Below are 22,250 nucleotides of genomic sequence, written 5' to 3' on the forward strand. Positions count from 1 at the left end.
GTTCGAGTCCTCCCTCGGGCATGGGTGTGTGTGTTTGTCCCTAGGATAATTTAGGTTAAGTAGTGTGTAAGCTCAGGGACTGATAACCTTAGCAGTTAAGTCCCATAAGATTTCACACACATTTGAACATTTCTACTAGCCCATGTGGTTCCACACAGCTCCTGTACGATATTATTCTTATATGGAGTTTTGCAGCTGTATTTCTCAGGTTTTCCTTAACGCTCTGTCTAAAGTAACTCCTAAATACTTAACAGTTTTGTGTGAGTTAAAGTGACATTGTTTGAAGAAATTCGAAGTTTCGTGTTTGCAAGTTTATTGTTCAGGTGAAAGCATGAAACCTCCGATTTAGTTGAACTGGGCTTATCTCCTGACCAATATAGATCACAGATCATAGCTCTGTAGGCGGAGAGGTGGTACCACTTAGCTTACTCATCTCAAATATCGCAAAGAAACAGACGAACTTAATGGCCCTTTTCTACAGAAAGACCATCACCTATACCGTGGTATGTCTTGGTTTCATAAGACGTAGTAGAAATGTTTAGAATGTTTTATAACACTATGATTTACATTCTGGTGGCTGGTGGTTGGCTGCATTACTCCATCCAAGCCACTTAATTATTTGTAATAAAAAAAAATCCCACTGCCAAGATCCAAAATGACGGTTTCCAGGCCTAATGCTGAGCGAGGAGACGTAGCGGTTTAAGGCTTTAGATCAACTTGCAGGAGGAGAGGGCTTCAAATTCCCGACAGACTATCCAGTTTAAAGTGTTTTATGGCTTCCTAGATCGATCACAATGCTCTCTAGTTAGACGAGATATTAAACTTTAATCTTTCTTCCTGGTAGGGCGACACCGTAATGCGCTGATCGGAGATCTAGATCAAGCTACACCATTCATTACTTATAGATAATGCTAATTTGACATCACTGAAATAAGCTTCAATACTATCATTTACGACAATGGCTAGGCATGTCGTTTTGGATATGGATGTTCTTTCGACAGAACCAAACATTTCTCATTCTGCGCGGAGCTGACGGTTCTGTCATTTGCCCACGAGACTGTGACGAGTGTTATACATTAACGCTCTTCTATTGTTAGCGCGGGCAGCGCAGGAAGCGGGCGCAAAACACAATGCGGAACATGGAAACTACACACAGCACATCAGCTGCTGCCATCTCACATATGAGGACATTGCGAAATATTCTCTGTCTGACACAAAGATATCATTAGTATTCAATAAGTTTTGTTGCTACGTGAGTCACAATAGACTAATTAATATTGCACTTAGATTTGCGAAATAGTTCTGCTAATTTCTAAAATAGCAGTGTATGGTTTACATTTAAATGGATAAACTGTAATACCGTACCGTCATGAAACTGTTTTGTTCTGGATGACTTATCACCATCGGAAATTCAGTCAAAGTTGGTGAAGCTCTGTGAAGGCTGTACAGCTTTATTTTCAGTGGTTGAAGAATGCGCGACGAAATTCAACTTGCCTGTACATCCCTTGAAGCCGCCAGGGCTCACATACTGGGTTAAAAGAGACTGTAGAATAGCATTCATGACAAAGTCATATAAATCAGTATGTGTCATTAATTTATCATCGTCTTTACATTAGGAAGAGGGAACCCTGATTATTGGAACAGGAGCTACACAAATTGTAATGGAGCGGGTATTTACGAGGGTTGTTTTTTAAGTAACGGCCGTTTTTATTTAAAAAAAATACAAATACTTTTGTAAAAAAACTTTTATTTTCTGATTCTACACACTTTTACCTATTTTTCTACATAGTTGCCTTGTTTATTTAAGCACTTGTCATACCGTGCAACTAAGTTTTTAATTCCCTCTTCAAAGAATTCGGTCGCCTGCTCCGACAGCCAAGAGTTCACGGCCGCTTTCACTTCATCGTCGTCATTGAAGCGCTGCCCGCCAAGATGGTGTTTCAGGTACCGGAAAAGGTGAAAATCGCTAGGAGCAAGGTCGGGGCTGTATGGTGCATGGTCCAAAACTTCCCAGCCAAAAGAATCAATCAAATCCCGAGTCTTTTGAGAGGTGTGAGGCCTAGCGTTATCGTGCAGGAGCAAAACTCCTTTTGTCAGCATGCCGCGCATTTTGTTTTGAATTGCTCTGCGGAGCTTCTTTAGAGTTGCACAGTAGGCATCTGAGTTGATTGTCGTTCCTCGTGGCATAAAGTCCACTAGCAAAACACCGCGCCGGTCCCAGAACACAGTTGCCATAATCTTGCGCTTTGACAGCGTCTGTTTGGCTTTGACCTTGACGGGTGAGGTTGTATGTCGCCATTACATCGATTGTCGCTTGCTTTCGGGAGTGATATGGGACACCCATGTTTCATCTCCAGTGACAATTTGACTCAACATGTCATTCCCTTCTTCCTCGTAACGAATCAAAAAGTCCAATGAAGTGGCAAATCTCTTCCCTTTGTGGTCCTCTGTGAGGAGTCTGGGTACCCACCGAGAACACAGTTTCTTAAAGTTTAGGTTTTCAGACACAATTTTGTACAAAACCGATCTTGAAACTTGTGGAAATTCCAAAGAAAGAGTGGAAATTGTGAATCTTCTGTCCTCACGAATCTTTGTTTCGACTGCAGCCACCAAATCATCAGTGATCACAGAGGGCCGGCCTGAGCGTTCTTCGTCATGGAAGTTTTGACGGCCATTTTTAAACTCTCTAACCCATTGACGCACTTTACCTTCACTCATTGCATTCAAGCCATAAACGTCTGTTAACTGACGATGAATTTCTGCAGCTGATAAGATTCTCGCGGTCAAAAAACGTATCACTGACCGTATCTCACACGCGGCGGGCGATTCAATAATCGTAAACGTTATAAAGTTGCACAGCGCTGCGTACACGTCAGCTACAGAGCTGCAACTTGCATCAGTTTGAACGGGAAGGATGCCGGCAAGTGGCGCGGTGGCTTGTTGCGGCGTCCACGCGAACTACGGGACTATACGCGCGAACGGCCCTTAGTTAAAAAACGACCCTCGTAATAGAAAAATGAGGTTGTTGGACGAACAGTTGCTTTAACAGGAGTATTAGTAGTAGTAGTAGTAGTAGTAGTAGTAGTTATTGGGTTATTTACACAGTAACGTTATTAAGAGACTGAGACCATAGGATCAATTTTCTACTACAATACGACCACTCAAGCGATTACAGGACTACTACCATGCCTCACAATAAGAAGACTGTCCTCCGCTCGTGCTGATATCCATAAACTCGTCGTGCGGTAGGGTACACCTTTAGCAGATGAAATATCCGTGTGAACTTTGTGTGGTATCACGACGCTAAAAACAGTCATAAGTAATCATAGTAGGTTTGCAACGGTAATCACTGACATACCGAAATGGCCCTCGACAGTCTCTGAAGTCCACCGTGATAACACCACAAAGAACACGGACTCATTGGCGGATCATAAAACTTTCACGGGTGTTGTTAGCACAAGTATAAGCAAAGGGAACGTCAGTGCGTTATGGATACGTCGGAAAGCAAGCTACAGGCGGGAGCTGTTTATACCATTGTCTGCATAACTCCTGCACCGATATTACGAAACCAGGATTTCATTGATTTGAACGCTACTTCTGAGTCAGGCTGATAACTTTGCACCATACTTTCACATATTTTGCACGTACGTCACTAGCAGCATTGGACCTAACTGAACACTGTAATATACAGTATTAAAGATCCATAGCGGAGGTCGCTAATGTACGCCTCAGCTACAGCGCTAGACTCAGAGGTAAGCCGTTCGAACCCTGGTAGTGGAAGAAATCTTCAATACCAGTACTTGGCCAGCGAGGAGGAGAGGCGATGGCTAAGCTCCGGAACATACAGGGTGTTTCAAAAATGACCGGTATATTTGAAACGGCAATAAAAACTAAACGAGCAGCGATAGAAATACACCGTTTGTTGCAATATGCTTGGGACAACAGTACATTTTCAGGCGGACAAACTTTCGAAATTACAGTAGTTACAATTTTCAACAACAGATGGCGCTGCAAGTGATGTGAAAGATATAGAAGACAACGCAGTCTGTGGGTGCGCCATTCTGTACGTCGTCTTTCTGCTGTAAGCGTGTGCTGTTCACAACGTGCAAGTGTGCTGTAGACAACATGGTTTATTCCTTAGAACAGAGGATTATTCTGGTGTTGGAATTCCACCGCCTAGAACACAGTGTTGTTGCAACAAGACAAAGTTTTCAACGGAGGTTTAATGTAACCAAAGGACCGAAAAGCGATACAATAAAGGATCTGTTTGAACAATTTCAACGGACTGGGAACGTGACGGATGAACGTGCTGGAAAGGTAGGGCGACCGCGTACGGCAACCACAGAGGGCAACGCGCAGCTAGTGCAGCAGGTGATCCAACAGCGGCCTCGGGTTTCCGTTCGCCGTGTTGCAGCTGCGGTCTAAATGACGCCAACGTCCACGTATCGTCTCATGCGCCAGAGTTTACACCTCTATCCATACAAAATTCAAACGCGGCAACCCCTCAGCGCCGCTACCATTGATGCACGAGATACATTCGCTAACGATATAGTGCACAGGATTGATGACGGCGATATGCATGTGGGCAGCATTTGGTTTACTGACGAAGCTTATTTTTACCTGGACGGCTTCGTCAATAAACAGAACTGGCGCATATGGGGAACCGAAAAGCCCCATGTTGCAGTCCCATCGTCCCTGCATCCTCAAAAAGTACTGGTCTGGGCCACCATTTCTTCCAAAGGAATCATTGGCCCATTTTTCAGATCCGAAACGATTACTGCATCACGCTATCTGGACATTCTTCGTGAATTTGTGGCGGTACAAACTGCCTTAGACGACACTGCGAACACCTCGTGGTTTATGCAAGATGGTGCCCGGCCACATCGCACGGCCGACGTCTTTAATTTCCTGAATGAATATTTCGATGATCGTGTGATTGCTTTGGGCTATCCGAAACATACAGGAGGCGGCGTGGATTGGCCTCCCTATTCGCCACACATGAACCCCTGTGACTTCTTTCTGTGGGGACACTTGAAAGACCAGGTGTACCGCCAGAATCCAGAAACAATTGAACAGCTGAAGCAGTACATCTCATCTGCATGTGAAGCCATTCCGCCAGACACGTTGTCAAAGGTTTCGGGTAATTTCATTCAGAGACTACGCCATATTATTGCTACGCATGGTGGATATGTGGAAAATATCGTACTATAGAGTTTCCCAGACCGCAGCGCCATCTGTTGTTGAAAATTGTAACTACTGTAATTTCGAAAGTTTGTCTGCCTGAAAATGTACTGTTGTCCCAAGCATATTGCAACAAACGGTGTATTTCTATCGCTGCTCGTTTAGTTTTTATTGCCGTTTCAAATATACCGGTCATTTTTGAAACACCCTGTAAGAGTTTACGCCGATGTCTTGGGTGACATTGGAAACCTCTCAGCAGTGTCTCACGAAGTGAGGGAATGTTCACTGTCGATGGTGGTCCATCCGTCATATGAGGACATTCAATCCGTCGGTCCGTTTTGTGCTACTCGAGAGGAGTAGGCTGTAAGCCGGCGCTGAGCTCCACCCTCTCCCTTCTCTCATCATCATGCTACACAACCATGATACCACTTTAAACACACAACCGGCACAGTCGCCTACACTCAGCAGATACACTTAAGACAAGGAGTTATTGTGCATGGGGGAAGAAAGCCCTCTGGAATTAGGCATCTGAATCTACCCGTCACGGTATCCTAGTCAACAATTCTATACGGATACTTTTTCAGTTTTAAATTCTGCATTAAATAGTAATTGTGTAAAAATTGTTAGTGGGAATTGCGATATTGACTCATGCAGTATGGACAAACTATACTACTGACCATTAAAATTGCTAAACCACGAAGATGACGTGCTACAGACGCGAAATTTAACAGACAGGAAGAAGATGCTGTGATTTGCAAATGATTAGCCTTTCAGAGCATTCACATAAGGTTGGCGCCGGTGGCGACACCTACAACGTGCTGACATGAGGAAAGTTTCCAACCAATTTCTCATACACAAACAGCAGATGACAGGCGTTGCCTGGTGAAACGTTGTTGAGATGCCTCGTGTAAGGAGGAGAAATGCGTACCATCACGTTTCTAACATTCTGCGTGGTGGCTGTTGTTCTATATCGTGTCTCCCTGCCACTTTCGCGCAACGACGCTCTGAGCGTGTTTTTTAGGGAATTGACTAGTTTGAACCTGGGACCTGTTGCTGGTAAGGAGACGCCAGACCACACATGACATGTAGAGTTCAGAAGAGTTCAGTGAGACTAGCGATGATATAACCAAATACTTAATGATTTCAGCGTCAGATCCACTGCACTCCCTGTAAAAGAATCTTAATACTAACTAAATTTAGTGGAAGGGGTTCAAGGCTTTCCTATTTTTAGTTAGCTCGTAAAATAACGTCGAAAAAGCAGTTAAGTTTACCATTGGAAATTTTATTCTACTCACAAAACATTGTTTATAAATTGCACTATTGATAAAAGGAAATGTTTTAATACAGGATGATAAAAACCAACTGCGTTCAACAAAATGTGAACGAATATTCCCTGAATGGGTTTCCAAGTTCTACAATGGATCGAAGGATGAGCTATGCCATATCACATCTGTAATCTAGGTTTAAATTAAGTTTTACAAAAGAGAAAACTATCAAAATCGTCTACAGTGACCCTCAATTATCTTTAATTACTTATCTAACTTGTCGTAAATTACAGTGGCTGATGTGGCTTCTCAATAACTATATAACAGGAAAATCATTGCATTTCAGATTTTTACTTCAAGTGGCAAATGTGAACACCATGAGCTTTAATTGACGATCGACACTAGTATTACGCAAAAAGGGGGTGTAACAGATGAGACTTCTGCAGTTCTGAGTGAAGCTTTATGCGCTGTTATGCGGCATCGCGTGCGTTCATTACCTTGTTGGTGTTCGTCAGGGGGCGGCGGGCAGCACAGCTCCGCTCACCTCGCCGTCTCGGAAGCAACTCTCTCCTAACTTCTCCTTACTACAATTTACCGAAGTTGGTTTTAAAAAAACTATATAGCTGTGTTTTCATCTCACCAATCAGTGTCTCAATGTTAACCTTAAGCTCCGCCTACAAAAATTCTGTCTATCCAATGAGAAACGTTATACTTTTCGTGGTGGGGAAATGTTTTTAAAGTTTGCAATGTAACAGAGACGCGAAAAAGTCTCACGCTAAAACTTCCTTTTAGTGTTGTCGTAAGATCTATACTGTTCTTCTGGAGGGCTCTATCTTTTAACATGGGCTGGGGGTGGTCCTGACGTAACAGAGACGCGAAAAAGTCTCACGCTAAAACTTGCTGCTGGTGTGGCCCTTTTTGTGTTATCGTAAGATCTATACTGTTCTTCTGGAGGGCTCTAGTTTTTAAAATGGGCTGGGGGGTGGTCCTAGCGGTTAGCTGGCGACGTGGGTGTCTCTCCCTTATCGTAGGGCCTTCAGCTTAACACGGTTCTGCTCTCGGCTTCTGTTCTCGTTTCTCCCCTCGGAACTGCGTCTGTCTCATGGTGGGAAGTTATGACATGCATTTAGGCATTCTTGTGTTAGTCTGTGGTATTCCATTTGCTCACTCGTTACTCGTATTACTTTGGTTAATTTAATGTCACGATTTATTCGGAGCTATGTGACATACTACTGGATTTGCTTATCATGTCAGGGTTTTCATGGAAGGTGTTGGATTTGCCTGACACCTTACACGTTTACGACTTTGATAAAGGTCGGATTGTAGCCTATCGCGATTCCGGTTTATCGTATCGCGACATTGCTGCTCGCGTTCGTCGAGATCCAATGACTGTTAGCTGAATATGGAATCGGTGGGTTGAGGAGGGTAATACGGAACGCCGTGCTGGATCCCAACGGCCTCGTATCACTAGCAGTCGAGATGACAGGCATCTTATCCGCATGGCTGTAACGGATCGTGCAGCCACGTCTCGATCCCTGAGTCAACAGATGGGGACGTTTGCAAGACAACAACCATCTGCACGAACAGTTCGACGACGTTTGCAGCAGCATGGACTATCAGCTCGGAGACCATGGCTGCGGTTACCCTTGACGCTGCATCACAGACAGGAGCGCTTGCGATGGTGTACTCAACGACGAACCTGGGTGCACGAATGACAAAACCTCATTTTTTCGGATTAATCCAGGTTCTGTTTACAGCATCATGATGGTCGCATCCGTGTTTGGCGACATCGCGGTGAACGCACATTGGAAGCGTGTATTCGTCATCGCCATACTGGCTTATCACCCGGCATGATGGTATGGCGTGCCATTGGTTACACGTCTCGGTCACCTCTTGTTCGCATTGACGGCACTTTGAACAGTGGACGTTACATTGCAGATGTGTTACGACCCGTGGCTCTACCCTTCATTCGGTCCCTGCGAAACCCTACATTTCAGCAGGATAATGGACGACCGCATGTTGCAGGTCCTGTACGGGCCTTTCTGGATACAGAAAATGTTGGACTGCTGCCCTGGCCAGCACATTCTCCAGATCTCTCACCAATTGAAAACGTCTGGTGAATGGTGGCCGAGCAACTGGCTCGTCACAATACGCCAGTTACTACTCCTGATGAACTGTGATATCGTGTTGAAGCTGCATAGGCAGCTGTACCTGTAAACGCCATCCAAGCTCTGTTTGACTCAATGCCCAGGCGTGTCAAGGCCGTTATTACGGGCAGAGGTGGTTGTTCTTGGTACTGATTTCTCAGGATGTATGCACCCAAATTACGTGAAAATGTAATCACATGTCAGTTCTAGTATAATATATTTGCCCAATGAATACCCGTCTATCATCTGCATTTCTTCTTGGTGTAGCAATTTTAATATCCAGTAGTGTATATCTGCAACTCTTGGCACTTGAGTTCCTCCCTCTCCCAACACTCGCCGCCCTCCACTGTCAGCTGCTATAGCCCACATAGGTACACACAAATGAGGCAAGTTATACATATCTGCTTTAAGAGTTGTAGTGAAGACACCATGATAACGACACCTCGCGAAAGGAAGTAGCAGTGTCCGCAAATGAGACGATACTTTTATAATTCGATGACAGTACTAACTTTCAGGTGTTTCGGTCACCAATGCCATCCGACCCTTTCGTAGATAGAATTTGTATTCCACAGCGGCTATTTACGGATGAAATTTGTATCCATACCGCGTCATCGTGGATGAAATTCGTATCCCACGGTTGATATTTATGAATGAAATTCGTTTCGCAGATCAAACGTGATTACACGGTGGTTACGATATCCGTATGAGTATTCATAGGGAAGATCAAAGGCTCATTCGCCTACAGTGATTTAGTTTTTTTCTTGTTACTTCTAAACTGATTCACACAAATTTTGGACAGTTTTTGGTACAGAGACGTACAGAAATAGTTTTTTCCCGTGTTCCATTTTCGAGTAGAACAAGCAATAAGGTAACCAATAACGGTACATAGCACCTCCCGTCAGGCACCCTAACATGCCTTGCGGAATGTATGTTGGTGTAGATAATGACCCACTAAGATCCCAATATATAGTTTTCATTATCTCCCTGATGTTCCTGTTTGAGTTTAATTTTCTGGTTTCTAAGGCGAGGATATGTGTTGCCACTCTGGTGTTGGTTGTATTCAGGTGTTTCATACTAAACCCACGAGTCATCTTCTTCATCTATGAAAAATAGGAAATGCGTTACTAGTTTTTCATATCGGCTAAAGAAAAAAGAAAGAGTTGCTCCCATAAGTTTTACTTTTATTTTTACCCTCGTGGACTTATAAACTGTTTACGAATCCAAAGAGCACATACCCTACAGCGCCACCTCATGTAGCACACAGCACAAAATACTTCGAAGAGATTCATATGAGAAGTCCATGGCAAAGTGCGCGTTCTCGTAAATTATCAAGTCTTTCGTAATATGTGATGCTCGGCCGCTACAGTCTGCATAGTACTCATTTCCTTGATTTGACATCGTTCATCATTTTGTCACATGCGATTAATTCATTGCGTTCGTACGATACACTCGTTTCGTTTGTATACATATTAGATGTAGTGTTTTGTACAGTCAGAAATCGAATGATGGAGCGCGTTTGGCAGAATTTTCTGTTGCGGCTGCCTTCAAAAAGGAACGGTCTCTGGAAGGATGGAGTGACAAACAGACCAAGCTTGTAGTGATCCGGAGTGGGGGGGGGGGGGGGGGGGGGGGGGAGCGGGGCGGGAGAGAGGTAACGGGCAAAAAGGCAATTTTTAGGGTCGGGAAGAGTGGGGGCGGGGGGAAGGGGGAGGGAAGAGAGACTGTGCCCTGAATAGTACTTAATCAGTTTTAACTTCCAGGATAATCCTCAAGGCCGGCCGGAGTGGCCGAGCGGTTCTAGGCGCTTCAGTATGGAACCGCACGACCGCTACGGTCGCAGGTTCGAATCCTGCCTCGGGTATGGATGTGTGTGATGTCCTTAGGTTAGTTAGGTTTAAGTAGTTCTAAGTTATAGGGGACTGATGACCTCAGCTGTTAAGTCTCATAGTGCTCAGAGCCATTTGAATCATAATCCTTAAGGTTTCGTGCCAACAATCCTATTTTCATTCGATTCATATGTAAGGCTCGATTTTCCTATCTACAAGGTGGTTCAATGATAATACGCCGTACTTGCTTCAAATACCCATCCGACCATCAATATTCAGGTTTTCCGTAGTTTCCCTAAAGCTCTTAAAGCAAAGGCCGGGATGGTTCCCTTGAAAAGATCAGTACATGTGCAGGAAAGAAACACTGCTGTGCTTCATAGTCTGTTTTCAGGTTATCAACTCAGTTCATCAATTCGGCTGCAACGCCAAACGAATGCAGCAAACAGCTCGGAATACCTCAGTAAGTACAGTGCTGTGCTTTCAGAGACATGTTTAACATTATAGTGGCTCTCTCCGACGGTATATCCGGGTTCAGGAATGCGGCATCCACCAACAAACCGAGGCTCATGGAGAACTAATTTGCCGGCCGCGGCGGCCGTGCGGTTCTAAGCGCTCAGTCCGGAACCGCGCCACTGCTACGGTCGCAGGTTCGAATCCTGCCTCGGGCATGGATGTGTGTGATGTCCTTATGTTAGTTAGGTTTAAGTTGTTCTAAGTTTTAGGGGACTAATGACCTAAATGTTAAGTCCCCTAGTGCTCAGAGCCATTTGAACCAGAACTAATGCGATGACGTAAATAAACAGCGAAAGTAATATACCAACAACTTTCTGAATTATTCTAATAGTAACGTTCTGGTATAAACAAAGAGAACTATCCCACTCGGTAGATATACTGCAGAAATGCTGTCATGTAGCTTATTTTTTACTATTATCTTTTTCTATAAGATACTTGGTTTCCGATGGTAAGATGTGCACCTCTAAAGGAAAGTTAGAGATTAATGTTCCGTCGACGACAAGGTCATCCGAGACAGAAGTGCTCTTCAAGTTCAACCATGAGCAGTCTTTACTAATACGCTTGTGAGCACCTCAATCACAGACAACTGCTGGGCTAGAGAAAGTAGAGCTGGAACAAGGATATGGCGTAGTGCGGCGTGTCGCATGGCTAGGAAGACGTCAGAACTTGGACTAGCCCTTGACAGTCAAGTATGGCATGGACGAGACGACGGCAAAGGTGCATTTAATAGCGGCCAGGCAGTGGGTACCCGACGCATAGGACACTCCCTCTCCGAAATCGTGCTGGCTCTGAGATTTTGACGTGCCACCGTGTCAGTGGAGTACCAACAGTACTTCTGCTCAGAAAAAGACGGTGGCACCTGAATAATACTTTTGCCCAATGCACACCACAGGGCACATTGATTAACATGGGAACAGGACACCACCATTGGACGCTTGAAGCATGAGGAAAGGTCATTTGGACTGAAAAATGCACTGAGAAGCCAAAACATTACGACCACTGCTCACCGCTACGTTGGATGCCGCCTGAAAGTGTTGCGGGCACGTGACGCGTAACAGAAGCGTGTAAGCGGAGCAGACACGGACGAGAGCTCACCCTAGAGAAGATATGGGCTGCAAATGGGAACATGCAGTGACATAAGGGACTTTGACAAACCCCAGATTATTATTACGTAGAGCCTATGCACGAGGGTCTCGAAAACGGCGAAGCTGGTCGAATGTTCACGTGCTACTGTCGTGAGCATCTATGGAAAGAGGTAGAAGAAGAGCGAAACCACCACTAGGCGGTTAATGGTTGGACCTCCACGACTCTTCACAGAACGTGGGGTTCTGAGGCTTGTCGTCTCTCTAAAGTAGGATAGATGGTGGTCTGTGGCAACTGTGCCGACGAAAGAGCACAATGCTGGTGCATGCACAAGTGTTTCGGGTCACACCGTTCATTGTACTCTGTTGAACACGGAGCTCCGCAGCAGACCACCCTTACGTCTTCACATGTTGACCCAACGACATCGTTAATTACGGTTCCAGTGGGCACTAGGCCACCGCGATTCGACCGTCTATCAGTGGAAGCGTGTCGGGTCCTCTGGTAAATCACATTTTTGCTACACTAGGTCGCTGGTCGTCTTCACAAACGCCGACATAGAGGCGAATGGTGGCTCGAAACGTGCAGCGTGCTACGGACACAGGCTGGTGGGAGCAGTATTATGCTATAGGAGATATTCTCCCACGCTTGCATGGGACCTGTGGTAGTAATGGAAGACACGCTGACAACTGCGAACCACCTGCAGTCATTCATGCTTAATGTCTTCCCCGATGGCAATGTCGCCGGTGTGGCCGAGAGGTTCTAGGCGCTTCAGTCTGGAACCGGGCGACCGCTACGGGCATGGATGTGTGTGAAGTCCTTAGGTTAGTTAGGTTTAAGTAGTTCTAAATTCTAGGGGACTGATGACCTCAGATGTTAAGTCCCATAGTGCTGAGAGCCATTTGAACCATTTGAGGCATTTGATGGCGATGTCATCTCTCAGCAGTATAACTGTCCGTGTCTCGGGCACAGAAAAGTACTACAGTGGCTTGAGGAGCGTTATAGAGAACTCACGTTGATTTCTTGGTGACGAAATTCGGCTGATGTAAATCCCATGGAAGCCATCTGGGTCGGTATCGGGCGCCATTACAGCGTACGCAGATCATCGGCCCTTTATTTACGCGGATTACATGACCTGTGCGTAGAAATCTAATGCCATATGCGTCCACAAACCTACCGAAAAACTGTAGGTTACCTGATACGAAGAATCAGTTATGTATTTTGTCCCAAAGACGGTCAAACAAGTTATTAAGTAGATGGCCATAATGTTTTAGCTCATCAGTTTGTGATACACGTTGGTACACGCCGATGGCGGTATACGAGTAGGTCGATGACCAAATGGGGTGATGCATCCCGCGTTCCAACAGGAGGTGGAGATCTTTTCATGTGAGGAATGTTTATATAAAGTACCATCGTCTCTCACCGGCGAACGATACAGGAACCTATTGTTCGATTATGTGCTACTGTTTTTTCGCCCACGTTGCTCTGCAGACAAGCAGTACCATCAATAAGACAACGCACAACCCACTAACTCCGGAGTTGAGCCATAACGGTTTGAAGAATACTTGCCTGTCGCCCCTCCCTTTCCACACAATCTAATATTAGCCCTACCGAGCAAACCTGCGGTATCACGGAGCAAGATGTACACACCTTGGAATCAGATCCGAACAATATCCACGAGTAATGAATTTTGGCCGATGGTTCGCCGGTAAGGTGTTACGGAGATGTTTTGTGGACTTAAACGGGAATCCCTGGAGGAAATATGACGTCCTTTTCACAAAACAAATTTAGTGAACAGGCATTTGCATTTGACTGCAGAAAGATTCTACTGCTGGCAACGTACATTTCGCGTAAGGACCACGAAGACAAGACAAGAGAAATTGGGGCTAATGCGAAGGCATATAACAGTCGTTTTCGCCTCCCTCCATTTGCGAGTGGAATAGGAAAGGAAGTAGTAGTATATGACACCCTTAATCATACCAACTATGGTGCCTTGCGGAATATGTATGTAAATGTAGATTTAGATGACATAGGATGGTTCCCAGGCATTTTCTATGTCATGATGTATGTTGGATGTGGGCATTAGGTTGTTTACCTACGGGTTTATTTACTCACGTTCCAATGCAAGTCTCTTTACACATATTCCAATACAAGTCACTTTCTCTAACACTCATATTGCCGTATGACCATGAGGGTTAAAATTAGGGAAGTTCGGCCTCATATTGGAGGGTAACTACACATTTTTTGCATGTATCATTCGCGAATGTAGTAGGCAAGAGGAAAATAATACTGATAACAATCAATGTGTGTCCACATAGCAAGGAGGTTTGAGTGGAGATTAATTGTAGATACAGATATAGTGCTGTCCATTACAACTGTAACAACTTGAAGGTGGCATGCAACAAATGTTAAATTGGCATGAAGTGTATTGCACGACCGATTATGTAAATGATTAGCATTTCAGCGCAAACGCCATTTACATTCGGTATATAACGGAGAGAATCGTGTTATGTGTCGTGTGTGAATGAGAAACGGTTATTAGCAAGTGTCGGAATTCCACAGTATCAGGATCGTGGCCTTTTGAGACTGTGGTTTATCGTTCGGCGACATTGCTATTCGATTTGGTCGAGATCCAAAATATTGTCTTGAGAACATGGAATCGATAGGTTCAGGAGCGCCATACGCAATACTAAGCAGGATCTCAGTGGATCACCGTGGCTATCGCCCGAGAGGACAGCCATATTGTTCGCTCGACCGTGCAGGATCGTACAACCACGTCATATACCTCGAGTCAGGAGATGGACCTGTTTGCTGCACGACAAGTATGCAGAAGGACAGTGTCACGACTTTGGATACATAAAGAACTATTAGCATGACGACCATTGTTGCAGCTTACCTTGAAGCTCTAGTAGAGGGACGGCATCGATAGTTGTGTGCCCAACGAGAACAGCGGACACAGGAATGGCAGCACATCGTCTTTACAGACACGTCCTGGTTCCGTTATACACTGTGGAAAAAAAATGGTAGCCGCGCCGAGTGGCCGCGCGGTTTGAGCCGCCATGTAATGGATTGCGCGGTACCTCCCTCCGGAGGTTAGAGTCCTCCCTCGGGCATGGGTGTATGCGTTGTTCTTAGCATAAGTTACTTTAAGTGGTGTCTAAGTCTAGGAACCGATGACCTCAGCAGTTTGGTCCCTTAGGGATTCACAACATTTGAACACTTTTCAAAAATAGGTATCAGTTTTTCGAAACCTTGTAATTATTTCACAAAAGGGGTATCGAAGAGGCTGGCTACCCTCAGGCGCTAGAGCAGCCGCGAGCCACCACTAAACCGAATGGGTGTTGAAGTCTTTGACAGATACATTTTTAACGTGCTCAAGAAAGGTGCGTGAATAGCAGCGAGGGGTGTTGCCGAAGTGAGAGGAAAGCTTTGAAGTTCTATCCACGCACATGTCAATGCTACACCATTCCGTGATCACGTCATAGGAGGGCGCGAAACTGGAGGGTTGAAAAACTATAAACACCCTTTGCTGCTTCTTGTCACGTTCAGATTTCATCGAATGGTTTCCAACGGTCTTCGGTGCTTGCACCCTGTATATCAGAGCAAAAATTTCGATCGCACTACACTCCAAAGGGGTCAGATCACGTTCAAAGGGGTTGCAGCCCCACGATATTCTTAGATTAGGGTTGAATCGACCGAAAGGTATCAGCAATGTCGAAAGTTGTCAAGAACTGCGTCCTGTTGCTCAAATCAATGCGAACTGTAATTTTCAGCCTCAAAATGCGTGGGAATAAGCTCCCCAAGGGAAGGGGTGATATCATCGACTTTCTTTATGCCACCTCCCGAGTGGTTTTCGTGTCGATTCAGAGATGCGGTGTTTCTAAAATGTTTTCCTCGGCCACCCATAAGAAAACCGCTTGATTTCAACGCTGGGTGTCGTGTTTCTGACCTCCATCGCAGAGCAGTCAAAAGAAGTGGTGGAAAGGGGGTGTGACGACCTTACTATCGTGTGAAAGGTCCACAACGGCGTTGGGCATAATTGTGGTGAAATTTAGTGCCACTGTGGCATAATTAAGCCACCTTATACCTCACATGAACTTCTGAGCTGTGGCCTTTTCTTCGCATGTCAAAACCTTACTGTCACCGAGCCCGAGAGTGACGTGATAGGCCGCCACGCTTTTGCACCATTACAGAGGAATGAAATGATAAATTAATCAAGACCCGAAGCTGTCGACAGGCGTTGATATACATCAACGGGGACAGTTTAAAATGTGTGCCCTGACTGGGACTCGAACACGTGATCTCCTGCTTACATGGCAGACGCTCTATCCATCTGAGCCACCGAAAGAATAGATACCACTTTCATTTAGTTCAGGCTAACCGGCTATTGACCTTCTTCTTTTGTGCTGGATGCACACGCATTGTCCGAACTCTTACGGGACTCGGTAAGATTGTCTGCCGCGAGTAATGAGTGTAATGGGCAGGGGCATTACGAATGTAGTGTGTGTAAGTTGGGAATGTGGGTCTGACGGGGAGCGTGGAAGGGATAAACCCCTGCAGTCGCACTATCCTTCGTACCCTCGGTGGCTCAGATGGATAGAGCGTTTGTCATGTAACCAAGAGATCCCGGGTTCTAGTCCCAGTCGGCACACATATTTTCAACTGTCCCCGTTGATGTATATCAACGCCTGTCGACAGCTTAGGGTCTTGATTTAATTATCATTTCATTCTAAGAGAGCTGCATGGTTACCAATGGTATCCTTTTCACAAAACAAGGAGGTTGTAGGCGCCTTTGAGCCAAATTTCAAGTTTATGCTTCGCAATGGGAGACAATTATAGAGTTTCGCAAAAGTGATATTTTTTATTTTTATTTCTTACGCATTTATTTATTTTTCTTGTACAGTGTAGTTTTATGATCTACCGTGCATGGAGGTCCCGAAGGGAATGAAAATTGTCAGAGTGCATTTGTCATCGCAATACGGGCCCACACCTGGAGTGGTGGTGTGGGGTGCCAATTAGTACACAACACGATTTCCTCTCGTTTGTGTAGCGGGTAATTTGGACAGCAGCCGATGCCTATCTGACGTCTTAAGGCTAATGGCTGTCTCCTATCTTCAAGGCCTCCGTGAAGTTATCGACAAGATAATGCAAGATCGCGTGTTCCCCTTACTGTCCTGACCTACCTCGATACAGAGGGTGTACAACTGCCGCCTTGGTCAGCACGTTCTTCGGTTTTCTCGCCCATTCAAACATCTGGGCATGTATTGCCGAGAACCTGGCACATCACCACTGCGACTGATGAAATCTGGCATAGAGACGCAACGTCATGAAATGACTTTCAAATTTTGTATATGGCTGGACCAGAAACCTTAGAATAAATTCTTCTAGTAGAAATAGTAAACAACCAATCAGTTGCAAATTTATTCAAACCCTTTTGCTATGGTTTCAACGTTCATACAAACGTCTTCTTCAGGAGGAAATACTGACAGCCTAAACAAGTTGAGAGTGAAAAACATGTTAAGATCTATATATACACAGGTACAATCAGATCTAGTTTAGAATACAAAAACTTATTTAGACTTACTACATTACATGTCGTGGCAGAGGTACGTTAAAATACGGCGGAAAAGCGTCACTCAAATTTAAAATTTCATCTCCGTAATAAATTAAAACATGCAAAACGTGGTTGTTGGCTTTGGTATTTGCTCACCAACGTACCAGCCTCTCGTACGCAACACTTGCGCAAAGGAAAGCTTCTGATAAGAGAGGGCACAAGCAGTATTCGCAATGAGATTTGATTGTACCTGTGTATATAAAGATCTTAACATGTTATCGCGCCGGCCGATGTGGCCGAGCGGTTCTAGACGCTTTAGTCTGGAACCGCGCGACCCCTACGGTCGCAGGTTCGAATCCTGCCTCGGGCATGGATGTGTGTGATGTCGTTAGGTTTAAGTAGTTCTAAGTTTTTGGGGACTGATGACCTTAGATGTTAAGTCCCATAGTGCTCAGAGCCATTTGAACAATGTTTTCGCTGTTCACTTGTTTAGATTGTCAATATTTCCTTCTGAAGAAGATGTTTTTATGAACGTTGAAGCCATGGTAAAGCGGTTTTAATAAACCATCCAATTTGCAACTGATTGGCTGTTTACTATATCTACAATGAGATGGACTGGTTTACTGGCCTATGTATCCAAGCTGAATTCGACTCGATACCCAGCCGGGCTAGAGCTACTTTTGTTACCAGAGGTGGCAGCTCTATATACTAAATTTCTCATCTGTATACCCTCAAGCAACCTGCAAAGTTATTTATGCATTCATCCTAATATGCTACATATGCAGATAAAAGTAAAATTACACTGTTTGCTATCGTTCCTGCCACTGTGATTTTAATCGCCAGCAGCGTACTGTCTTCCACTCGCGAATGTTTGAGACGATATTCTTGTATAAATTGTTTTAGTTACAAGTTCAAAGACTTTTTGTAAAATCGATTTATTGGAAACTATATGTACACTCCTGGAAATTGAAATAAGAACACCGTGAATTCATTGTCCCAGGAAGGGGAAACTTTATTGACACATTCCTGGGGTCAGATACATCACATGATCACACTGACAGAACCACAGGCACATAGACACAGGCAACAGAGCATGCACAATGTCGGCACTAGTACAGTGTATATCCACCTTTCGCAGCAATGCAGGCTGCTATTCTCCCATGGAGACGATCGTAGAGATGCTGGATGTAGTCCTGTGGAACGGCTTGCCATGCCATTTCCACCTGGCGCCTCAGTTGGACCAGCGTTCGTGCTGGACGTGCAGACCGCGTGAGACGACGCTTCATCCAGTCCCAAACATGCTCAATGGGGGACAGATCCGGAGATCTTGCTGGCCAGGGTAGTTGACTTACACCTTCTAGAGCACATTGGGTGGCACGGGATACATGCGGACGTGCATTGTCCTGTTGGAACAGCAAGTTCCCTTGCCGGTCTAGGAATGGTAGAACGATGGGTTCGATGACGGTTTGGATATACCGTGCACTATTCAGTGTCCCCTCGACGATCACCAGTGGTGTACGGCCAGTGTAGGAGATCGCTCCCCACACCATGATGCCGGGTGTTGGCCCTGTGTGCCTCGGTCGTATGCAGTCCTGATTGTGGCGCTCACCTGCACGGCGCCAAACACGCATACGACCATCATTGACACCAAGGCAGAAGCGACTCTCATCGCTGAAGACGACACGTCTCCATTCGTCCCTCCATTCACGCCTGTCGCGACACCACTGGAGGCGGGCTGCACGATGTTGGGGCGTGAGCGGAAGACGGCCTAACGGTGTGCGGGACCGTAGCCCAGCTTCATGGAGACGGTTGCGAATGGTCCTCGCCGATACCCCAGGAGCAACAGTGTCCCTAATTTGCTGGGAAGTGGCGGTGCGGTCCCCTACGGCACTGCGTAGGATCCTACGGTCTTGGCGTGCATCCGTGCGTCGCTGCGGTCCGGTCCCAGGTCGACGGGCACGTGCACCTTCCGCCGACCACTGGCGACAACATCGATGTACTGTGGAGACCTCACGCCCCACGTGTTGAGCAATTCGGCGGTACGTCCACCCGGCCTCCCGCATGCCCACTATACGCCCTCGCTCAAGTCCGTCAACTGCACATACGGTTCACGTCCACGCTGTCGCGGCATGCTACCAGTGTTAAAGACTGCGATGGAGCTCCGTATGCCACGGCAAACTGGCTGACACTGACGGCGGCGGTGCACAAATGCTGCGCAGCTAGCGCCATTCGACGGCCAACACCGCGGTTCCTGGTGTGTCCGCTGTGCCGTGCGTGTGATCATTGCTTGTACAGCCCTCTCGCAGTGTCCGGAGCAAGTATGGTGGGTCTGACACACCGGTGTCAATGTGTTCTTTTTTCCATTTCCAGGAGTGTATATGAGGACATATGCCCCATCTTAAGTACTCCCAGTTTTACTTAAAACATTCCATCGGTGCCTGGTGAAGTAGTTATATTTGGGATAATTTTAAAAAATAAACAAGAGTGAGACAAAAATGCCATGTTAACGCTGTATTATAAAATTCTTGGAAAGCGATACGCACTCTCTGTTTACTTGGCACACTTCTAGAACTCTTTACAACTCTGTCAATAGTGTGAGAAAATGACTGCTATTGTGGTGCCAGTGTTCTCGCCTGGTATGGCATTATGTTGGGATTGCGTAAGCTTCTGCGTTTTTTCATAGGGACATTGAGACGCTTGCACGGACGGTATCCTACAAGGCAATATGCACTATTTCTTGATTCATCTGGATCTGGGTTCCCTCTGATGTACGATAGTTATCAACCATAGGGAGCTGGCCTGGTAACATGGGTACCTCACGTCGCTGGATTCGCTAGCTCATTTTCTGTACTTGAATGTGATTGATTATACATGAAGCTATCTAGTAGGAAGGCAGAAATAGACCTGAAACCATCTCGAAACGTGTTGTACAATATCTTGAAACGCATTAGCAATTGCTTACGTATTTCAGTTCTTATTTTATACACTGTATCGCTATTAGACGTAAAATGATTAATTCATTGTAGTTTTTAGCGAAACAATTAGTGGAAATTTTTCCGCCTAGTCAACTGGTAACGTTTGTTAACGGCATTAGATTTTGACTTCTTAGCTTTGCGTCTTCGTTAAAAGTTATAAAACTTGCTTTATAATTTATGACGTTGCATTCCACACGTATATGAATAAAAGTGTCTCATATTTCGACTCTCAGTTATTTCCTCATGGTCCAGAAGCGATCCCTCATCATGATCTTAAAGTTCAACTGTTTCGTAAATACGGAAAATTGTAGTCTTTGGTTCATTCAGGCTGACCATATTAGGAATTCAGCTCCTGTCTCATACGGAACTGTACATACACTCCTGGAAATGGAAAAAAGAACACATTGACACCGGTGTGTCAGACCCACCATACTTGCTCCGGACACTGCGAGAGGGCTGTACAAGCATGATCACACGCACGGCACAGCGGACACACCAGGAACCGCGGTGTTGGCCGTCGAATGGCGCTAGCTGCGCAGCATTTGTGCACCGCCGCCGTCAGTGTCAGCCAGTTTGCCGTGGCATACGGAGCTCCATCGCAGTCTTTAACACTGGTAGCATGCCGCGACAGCGTGGACGTGAACCGTATGTGCAGTTGACGGACTTTGAGCGAGGGCGTATAGTGGGCATGCGGGAGGCCGGGTGGACGTACCGCCGAATTGCTCAACACGTGGGGCGTGAGGTCTCCACAGTACATCGATGTCGCCAGTGGTCGGCGGAAGGTGCACGTGCCCGTCGACCTGGGACCGGACCGCAGCGACGCACGGATGCACGCCAAGACCGTAGGATCCTACGCAGTGCCGTAGGGGACAGCACCGCCACTTCCCAGCAAATTAGGGACACTGTTGCTCCTGGGGTATCGGCGAGGACCATTCGCAACCGTCTCCATGAAGCTGGGCTACGGTCCCGCACACCGTTAGGCCGTCTTCCGCTCACGCCCCAACATCGTGCAGCCCGCCTCCAGTGGTGTCGCGACAGGCGTGAATGGAGGGACGAATGGAGACGTGTCGTCTTCAGCGATGAGAGTCGCTTCTGCCTTGGTGCCAATGATGGTCGTATGCGTGTTTGGCGCCGTGCAGGTGAGCGCCACAATCAGGACTGCATACGACCGAGGCACACAGGGCCAACACCCGGCATCATGGTGTGGGGAGCGATCTCCTACACTGGCCGTACACCACTGGTGATCGTCGAGGGGACACTGAATAGTGCACGGTACATCCAAACCGTCATCGAACCCATCGTTCTACCATTCCTAGACCGGCAAGGGAACTTGCTGTTCCAACAGGACAATGCACGTCCGCATGTATCCCGTGCCACCCAACGTGCTCTAGAAGGTGTAAGTCAACTACCCTGGCCAGCAAGATCTCCGGATCTGTCCCCCATTGAGCATGTTTGGGACTGGATGAAGCGTCGTCTCACGCGGTCTGCACGTCCAGCACGAACGCTGGTCCAACTGAGGCGCCAGGTGGAAATGGCATGGCAAGCCGTTCCACAGGACTACATCCAGCATCTCTACGATCGTCTCCATGGGAGAATAGCAGCCTGCATTGCTGCGAAAGGTGGATATACACTGTACTAGTGCCGACATTGTGCATGCTCTGTTGCCTGTGTCTATGTGCCTGTGGTTCTGTCAGTGTGATCATGTGATG

Source organism: Schistocerca nitens, chromosome 3 (assembly GCF_023898315.1).
Source record: "Schistocerca nitens isolate TAMUIC-IGC-003100 chromosome 3, iqSchNite1.1, whole genome shotgun sequence".
In the NCBI taxonomy this organism is placed as follows: domain Eukaryota; kingdom Metazoa; phylum Arthropoda; class Insecta; order Orthoptera; family Acrididae; genus Schistocerca; species Schistocerca nitens.